Below are 9,798 nucleotides of genomic sequence, written 5' to 3'. Positions count from 1 at the left end.
CAAACGCCTCATATGGCAACACCACTAACGTCATTAAAAGGGCAAGTTTATTAAAGGTCTTTGATTCAAACAGCTTAGCCCTTTAAATCTCCCTCCCACAAAGAATGAATGATTTAAATCCCCTACCCGATGCAGCCGTTACAATCCGAGTCCCCGACGGACCTTTAAATCCTGGGTGATGGTCCATTATAACGGGGTTCCTTCGCCGAGTATTTTAAATGTGCGGAGAGACTGGGATTTTAAACAAGGATGAGGTGATAATGAAGTATGTATTTGAAAGAATATTCAATGTGTACATACGTAAATGCATTCATACACAGGCGGGTGTACGCACATACCTACATACACATGGTGTATACACACATTAAATAGAAGAGCACTCGGTAGAGAGCATGCCTTCGCCACGCCAACCAGCGTTAGTTTGTTCTTAACCCCACTGTATACTTGTACTTCGAGGATATTGCTTGAAAGTCTAATGAATTTGTCCTTGTGTCATAACCACATATATCCATCAAGTTTCACGGAAATTGGTTCAGTAGATTTTGCGTAGTTGTTCACAAATGAAAATCAAAGTAAAAAAAAAAATATTTGCAATTTACTTAACATTGCAATTACTTTCAAAGTACTACTGCGTACTTATACTTTAATTTATTCCATCCACAGCGTTATGTATTCACACTTGGCCCAAACACAAAATTACTAGTAAGTTTGGTCAAAATCGGTGCAGTAGTTTTTGTGTAAACTTGCTCACAAAGAAGAAAATAAAATAAACACGAAACAGACAGGATTCAATACATACCATTCGCAGAACCTTCTATTTTGGCGAAGGCAACAAGACAATTTTTTAGGGGATGAGGACATACAGGCGAATTGTCCTCTCTGAAGACACTGATATTGCGTTCTTAATAACCAAAATCCTTATTCCTGTATTGTCTTCAGAAGATATTAGTTCTGGAGGAAGTTCTTCCAAAGGCACTGGAGTATCCTCAAAGTATGTTGAAGTGGCATGCAAGAATTGAGGGCAACGATATCAATGGTCAACGCTCTCTTTGCGATCCAGCTTCGGCTTTCCTTTGAAGAAAAAATATACTTTCCTAAATGTGCAACTCTACATATAATGAAAGTGGGTGTGTGAAAGCAGATTTGCAATCTATAAATCGCTCGTTTGATTACAATATTTTCAATGCGTTTTGGAAATTCGATACAAATAGTTATATTCAGAAGTTCCTAATGGAAAAAAAGTGATATTGTAAACGGATTACAGTTACGTGGATTTTGTTTATGGTATGCATGATTTCATCATTTTGTTGATGTATATCTATATATCTCCCCTACGTATAAGAGAACTACGTGTCTGTATATATATATATATATATATATATACACACAGTACATACATACATACATATATATGTGTGTGTGTTTCACAATCGGTGGTATTGCAACACGCATAACTATTCAGTCACTCCCCGTCCCTCGGATAGAAGAATAAGTATTCATAGTCTGGTGAGAGGGGGTACCCAATACCCAAAGACAAATACTCGGACACCACAGTCTCCTACAAATTGCCGAAACTGTGGGGTTGCAGTTAGGAAAAGGGGTAGGTGGTGGAAAGGGTTGAATCTTTGTATATGTGTGAGTTAGTATATTTAGCACGTATTTTTGACGGATGTGGTGGCAATTAATACACGTTAAGGTAAAAAATCAACCTCAATGTCATACAAAAGGTTGAGAAATATGCTGCCGCTGTGGAGGTCTGCGCTCTACTGGGTGCTCCTCTAGTTAAAATATATATTGCAAGACCCTAAAAAATTTCAGAGAATGTGCAAGAGTTTCCACGTGTATGTGAGATTTAAAAAAAAGAAATCCTCGAATAAAAAAACAGTTTAGCTAAAGAATTCAGCATTCTTATTTCCTATCACTAGATTTGATATAAAAATAAACGTTCAAATTTTTACGTCATTCAGTTTTCATTTCTAGACAGACCTGTTTCTGACGTTCACATAATAAAAATTCGAAACCTGTTAGAATATTTTCTTGGAAATCAACGTGTCAGGAAATAATTGCTGAGTAATTAGCTTAACAAATTGAAGTAATTTATATTAGACTGAAACGATTATCAGTTAATGTTAAATGTTAATCTTTATGATGGAATCGTTTTTCATATTGTCAACTCTATTGATATTCGATAATGATATCCCTTTAACATTACTGAATATGGTGTCCTTTCAATTATCCAGCTTTTACAAAACTTATAATTTTAACTGATTGTGTGTACACGTTCAATAAAATAGCGTTCACTTAACAATAGTTAATACCACATTCCTCCTAAATCATTCAATAGGGATAAACTCCAACATTATAAATCTTTATCATCAATCCTTTTATACGTCTACACAAAACGCTCACGACTAATTCATGAATCCCTTGATGCACCCAGACAGAGATCACCCATCACTTCTTTTGTGCGCATTTAAGCACTTCCAGGGTGTCTAAACCTCTCTGTATTGTAGGTAGTAGGTTGGCCGGGGCACAAGCCACCCGTTGAAATACTACCACTAGCGAGTTATGTGGTCCTTTGACTGGCCAGAGTGTACTACATTGGATCCTGCTCTCTGGTTACGGTTCATTTTCCTCTTGTCTATACATAAACCGAATAGTCTGGCCTATTCCTTACATATTCTCCTTTGTCCTCCTACACCTGACTATACTGAGATTACCAATCAATTCTTCTCTCAAGGGGTTAACTACTGCACTAAGGGTAATGGTAGAAGAGACTCTTTAGCTATGGTAAGAAGCTCTTCCATGAGAAGGACACTCCGAAATCAAACCATTACGATCTATTCTTTAGTAGCGGCATAACCTCTGTACCATTGTCTTCCTATGTCTTGGATTTGAGTTCTCTTGCTTGAGGGTGCACTCGGGCACACTATTCTATCCTATTCCTCCTCTGGTTTTGTGAAAATTTTCAAAGTCTATTTAGGAAATATTTATTTTGATGTTGTTGCTGTTCTTAAGATATTTTATTTTTCCTTGTGTCCTTTCCCCACTGGGCTATTTTCCCTGTTGGAGCCCCTGGCTTATGGCATCCTGCTTTTCCAACTACAGTTGTAGCATAGCAAGTAATAATAATAATAATAATAATAATAATAATAATAATAATAATAATAATAATAATAATAATAATAATATACTTATCCTATCTTTGAAGGATGTCAATTATATGGTCTCTACCAACTCCCAGAGGTAAATGGTCCATATTTATATTCGATTTAAACAACCTGAGTTAGATATAAACTTGGAGTCATGCAAAATAAGTCACATTTAAATGAACGACAAAAGATAAAACGTTGGAACGCAGAAAGGTGTAAAAGGATTTTAAACCTTTTGGATTAAGACTAGGATCAGATATAACTAAGTTCTTCATTATGATATTTTCCTCATAAAACACAAATGCATGTAAATTAGATTTCCCTTATCGGTTTAAATTAAGAAATTTAAATTAAGCTATTTACTTCGCCTAATTGTTTTTTTTTTTTTTTTTTTTTTTTTTTTTTTAAACCTCGTCGACATGAATAACTTAACTAAGTCTTGATGTCTCCTTAACATTCAAGATAAGAATTCAGGATAAGTGGTCATGAATATTCAGGAGTATGCACGCATGTATTTACCATTTTTAAAGTACCCTATCTTAAGGGAATAGTTGCCTGATGAGATATTATATCTTATGTTTCAACTTTATATATATATATATATATATATATATATATAATTATTGTTATTGTTATTGTTATTGTTATTGTTATTGTTATTGTTATTAAGATTACTATTATTATTATTATTATTATTATTATTATTATTATTATTATTATTATTATTATTATTATTATTAGCTAGGATACAACCCTAGTTGGGGAAGCAGAGTTCTATAAGCCCACGGGCTCCAAAAGTGAAAAGTAGCCCAAGGAGGAAATGATATTAGCAAATAAATAAACTATATGAGAAATTATGAACAGTTAAAACAAAACATTTTAAGAACAGCAATAACATTAAAACAAATCTTTTATATATAAACTATAAAAAGACTTATGTCATATATATATCTATATATATGTCATATATCTATCTATCTATCTATCTATCTATCTATCTATCTATCTATATATATATATATATATATATATATATATACAACTTCGAAAGTTCAAACATGTAGCAAATACTTTTATGTTGAACAGGCTGACATAAGTCTTTTCATAGTTTATATATAAAAGATTTGTTTTAATGTTATTTCTCATAATTTCTCATAAATGATTGACAACTCAGCTTCAAGTTAGCATTGAAACCTGATACATTGTAATATAAGACTTTAAGAGAGAATACTGATACAGAGAGAGAGAGAGAGAGAGAGAGAGAGAGAGAGAGAGAGAGAGAGATGATATTCCGATTACTTTAGAAGTATTTACAATTACATATTGAAGAAAAAAAAAAATTATTTAAATTTAATTTTTTCTATAAATCCCGAATTAAATTTCAATAAAGAGAGAAATAAAATCCTAATATTTTGTCCTCTCATCATAAGAACTCTTGTAATCCTGAAATCCCTTACAATACTTTTCCTTTCCTTCAGAAACGTCGTAATAATACACCTTCCATTAAAGCAGCGTCGAGGATAAAAGAGAAGGGAAATCTTATAGTAGAAGATAAAAAAAAATGGTGGCTCAGAGATTATGAAAGACTTAGAAAATATCAGGAAATCTTTTTATGGAAAGTTTCCCAAGATGAAGATTGGTGTTTCATGGTCACTAATTTTCATCTTCAATAATTAAACACTTGTAAGAATACCCCCCCCTCTCTCTCTCTCTCTCTCTCTCTCTCTCTCTCTCTCTCTCTGCCTCAAACATTTATGGCCTGAATCTCATGACACCCACTATCCTAGAAAAACCTATAGGAAGCATGATACTTAATTCAAATAAATGCCGTAATTTCGTAATTTTCCTGGTTTTAGAAGTGGAATCCTGTTACCAGTTTGTTTTATTGTGGAACAGACACACTCACACTCACATAGACGCACACACACACACACACACACATATATATATATATATATATATATATTTTATATATATATATATTACATATATATATGTAAATATATGTATATTATATATTATATATAAATATAAAAATATATAAATATAAATATATATATATATATATATATGTGTGTGTGTATATATATATATATATATATGCATATAATATCTAATATATATACACATAATATAATATGTACATATAATACAATATATATATATATATATATATATATAATATAAATATATATTTATATATATAAGTATTTATATGTATATATACATATATATATACATACATACATTCATATATATATATATATATATATATATATTCACTGGTGTATACATATATAAATATAGCAGATCTGACCAAGATTAGATAACTGAATGATTAACTTATATACATATGGTTCCACAAGCAAACCTTATCGAACTTAAGTATCTGTTTTTATGTTCATGTACTGGAAGAGCCCCGATGAAAAACTCCATTGAACCTGATGTTCTTATGCAAACGTGTTCAATAAAGCTAAGGACCTATCAGTGCAATTACTTTTAACGGGAAACAATATGGTAAGGGAATTTACTGAGATGCGAATATGGAGATGAAACGACTTGACCTTTTATGTAATCCATTTTGAAAACAGTTAGATGAAATTGAGTTCATATATGGCCATGGTTAGGCTGTGAGTAAATGGTTGGATCCAGATTCCGACTAATATTAGAGAACAAGGGAAATGGGAAATTGGCTGGCTTACTTTGAAAGTATATTTCTGCATCCAATCAAAAAAATATAGAATAAAGGAATATTGCAAATTAAATGTACCCTACTAGTATCATATTTGCTTACTGCATACATTCGTATATTGAGAGATATGGATATATTAACGAATAAAATGATGGAAAATCATACGAATCGTTGATAGGTTGTCATTCATCACAGGATTTGGAGAGAATATTATAAAAAATATCTCATTTCTAAGTATATGTGAAAGCTCTTAGAACACTCGTAATAATTTCTTTAATACATATAAAAATTTTGTAAGCTATTTTTACTTCATTCGTTATATAATAAAAGATCAGTATTTCCAGAGGAAAGAAAGTATCTTATTTAACATTCTTAGCTAACTTCCATAGTTGCATAGATACCTCAGCCTGAAGGAAATAGCACTCATGAATGTTGTTATTATCCACATACCTAAAAACGCCACAGCCGTTTCCATTACAAATACAGACACACTACTGACAAAAATTCCTTCCGTTGATGATTTCTTGCAGGACATTAATTGATTTCGTAAGTCATTATTCTTAATCGTTTTCTGAGAGTAAATGTATGTGTTACTAATTTACAACTTTTAGCATCTTTATTTATGGATACATGAGAACATTTGAATTTAATATGGTTTTTCTCATAAACCAGGATAGCATTTCATACACACACACACAAAAACATATATACACATACACACACAAATATATATATATATATATATATATGTGTGTGTGTGTGTGTGTGTGTGTGTATATAAACCTATATTACTGTATAACTTTCATTATTATATGTCTCCTCCATTGGTTGAAGGCGAGTATATAATATATCAATGATATGAAGACAGAAAATTTACATATCGTCAAAAATTCGTACATAAATGATTGACAACTCGGCTTCAAGTTAGCATTGAAACCTGATACAATGTAATACAAGACCTAAAGAGAGAGAGAGAGAGAGAGAGAGAGAGAGAGAGAGAGAGTGGTGTAAATTTTAGTATTGTAAAAGAATTTTGTTTGACATTATCCAATCCAATAAAAAGGACCGATGCATAAGTGTGAGAGTGATGGTAGCAAAGTGAAGAGCCTTGGATAATTAAAAAAAAAAAAAAGATACTTCGAAATGAAATAACTGTGCTGTATTACAGAATATCTTTAAAAAAAAGGCGTTTATGTTAATGACATTTGATGGGCTTTGAAAAAAAATAATAATAATCTTTCATAATTTGTCTTTCAGTCGCTAGTAAATTAATAGAATGCCAAATTCTTATCATATTAATCTCAGAATTCTCGAAATTTCAGAAAAAAATCAAAATTCTTGAAATTTCAGAAAAAAAATCATATATTTTCTTTCAGTTGCTAGTAAATTAATAGAATGCCAAATTCTTATCATATTAATCGCAGAATTCTTGAAATTTCAGGAAAAATAAATCAAAATTCTTGAAATTTCAGAAAAAAATTTCATATATTTTCTTTCAGTTGCTAGTAAAATAATAGAATGCCAAATTATTATTATATTGATCGTAGAATTCTCGAAATTTCAGAAAAAAAAATAAAAATTCTTGAAATTTCAGAAAAAAAAATTCATATATTTTCTTTCAGTTGCTAGTAAAATAATAGAATGCCATATTCACATTATATTAATCGCAGAATTCTCAATATTTCAGAAAAAAATCAAAATTCTTAAAATTTCAGACAAAAATTCATATTTTTTCTTTCAGTTGCTAGTAAATTAAAAGAATGCCAAATTCTTATCATATTAAACGCAGAATTCTTGAAATTTCAGGAAAAATAAATCAAAATTCTTGAAATTTCAGAAAAAAATTCATATTCTTTCTTTCACTTGCTAGTAAAATAATAGAATGCCATATTCTTATTATATTAATCGCTAAATTCTCGAAATTTAAGAAAATAAAATTATTTCATATATTTTCTTTCAGTTGTTAGTAAAAAAACATAGAATGCTAAAATTTTGTTATATTCTTGAGTTTGAATTTTCATTTTTAAAAATAATTAAAAACTTTTCGATTACTATTTTAAAACCGGTTGTGATTTTGGAAATATATTGTAAATACTGAATCAATATGGAATATTAAGAGGAAATTATACTAACGTATTTTTTCGCAGTTATTAATAAAAATGACTTTATAAAATAAAAATTCAACAGATAATCATGTGAAAAGTACAATTTCACCCATCATAAAAAAAAAAGATAAAATTTTCCATTAACTCATAAAAATTAAAGCTAATCTGATAAGCTTCTTTATAATACATGACACGCAATATCAACTCTAATGACGTACTCGAATATCAAAACACATGAGTATTTTCTAGCTGATAATAAAAAGACTCATATTGCTAAAAATCTTTCTTTTTGGCTGTTATAATTCAACTCCTCTAATTTGACGGCAATTTTCAAAGCATATTAGCAAAGAACGTGGTAATGAAAACATGGTGTATACAGCATGACATATGCACACGCATATATCTGTCTATCTATCTATCTATATATATATATATATATGTGTGTGTGTGTGTGCGTGTGTGTGTGTATGCATATATGTATGTATATATATATATATATATATATACTGTATATACAGTGTATATTTATGCATGTATCTGTATCTATCTATCTATATATATATATATATATATATAAATATATATATATATATATATATGCATGCGTCTATCTATCTATCTATCTATCTATCTATCTATATATATATATATATATATATATCATGTGTATGCGTGTGTAATGTGTATATGCATGTGCGCTAGTGTGTGTGTGTGCGTGTGTGTGTGTGAAAGTGTGGATATATACATGGATGTATGCGTTTATTTGGATGGCTAGCTCCAAATAAATACGTTTCATGGAATATCTTTTTGAATATTTTTGAGTTATTTATGATTTCGACAATTTATTTGTTATTCATCTTAATTTCGGAGAAAATATCGCCAATTAGTGAAATCGTATGACTTTGATAGTTTGTTTGTGAAAAATATTATTTTTCCTGTAAATCTCTGATCGCAGCCAATAAGAATAAACAGATTATAAAAAGCCGATAACTGCTCTAAATATAATCCTGTCAAACAATAAATTTTCTAAAAGGTTTGTCTAGCAAACTATATATAATTTTTAATAGTTAATAAAGTGACAATTTTTATATTGCAATGAAAGCCAAACAAATCCGGTTATGTACAGATGAATTATAATTTTCATAAAGTGGAAATGGTTACTTCTCTTATAATCGTGATGATGAAATTGGCCAAATACATATCACGATAAATTCCAAAATGGGACTGATTGAGTTTTAAGGGAAGAGGTAATGTTTTAGGAAATTCTGTAATGCACATAAATTATATTTTTCTCGTATAATGATATATTTATTGCATTTTGCATGGCTAGTCCTATTGGAATAATATGACATGGTTTGTTTATTTTCAATAAAAAGTTTTCTTTATATTATAATGTAAAGATTATATTATTACAAGACGAGCACATCCTTAACATACACAGACACACAGACACAAAGACACTTTCTGGGAAAACAATAACACCAAGTGGATTATTCAAATAAATTACATAGCATATCGAGACAGCTTACCTTTTATATCTAATAAATAGTTTACTATATATTTTTGGGAAAAAACACCAGTGAGAAAATTTTATCTGGTATAATAAGTTTACCCTTTTTAGATGGATCATTTTATATAAAACTTATGTTTCTTTTCCTTCTTATATAAAAAAAATGTTTTAGAACTATCCTCTAACAGTACTGTCGGGCAATTCTTACTGCTTTCTTTGCTATTCTTCTGATTCTTATATTACCCATTCAACTATACCATTAGACCATCCCTTTAAATCAACCCCTCGTTCTCATACTGATATGAACAGCAAGGCGAAGGAGTAGCTTCAGTAGATGGG

This window comes from Palaemon carinicauda, chromosome 6, assembly GCF_036898095.1.
Source record: "Palaemon carinicauda isolate YSFRI2023 chromosome 6, ASM3689809v2, whole genome shotgun sequence".
Classification (NCBI taxonomy): Eukaryota; Metazoa; Arthropoda; class Malacostraca; order Decapoda; family Palaemonidae; genus Palaemon; species Palaemon carinicauda.
This window is presented reverse-complemented; position numbering follows the sequence as displayed.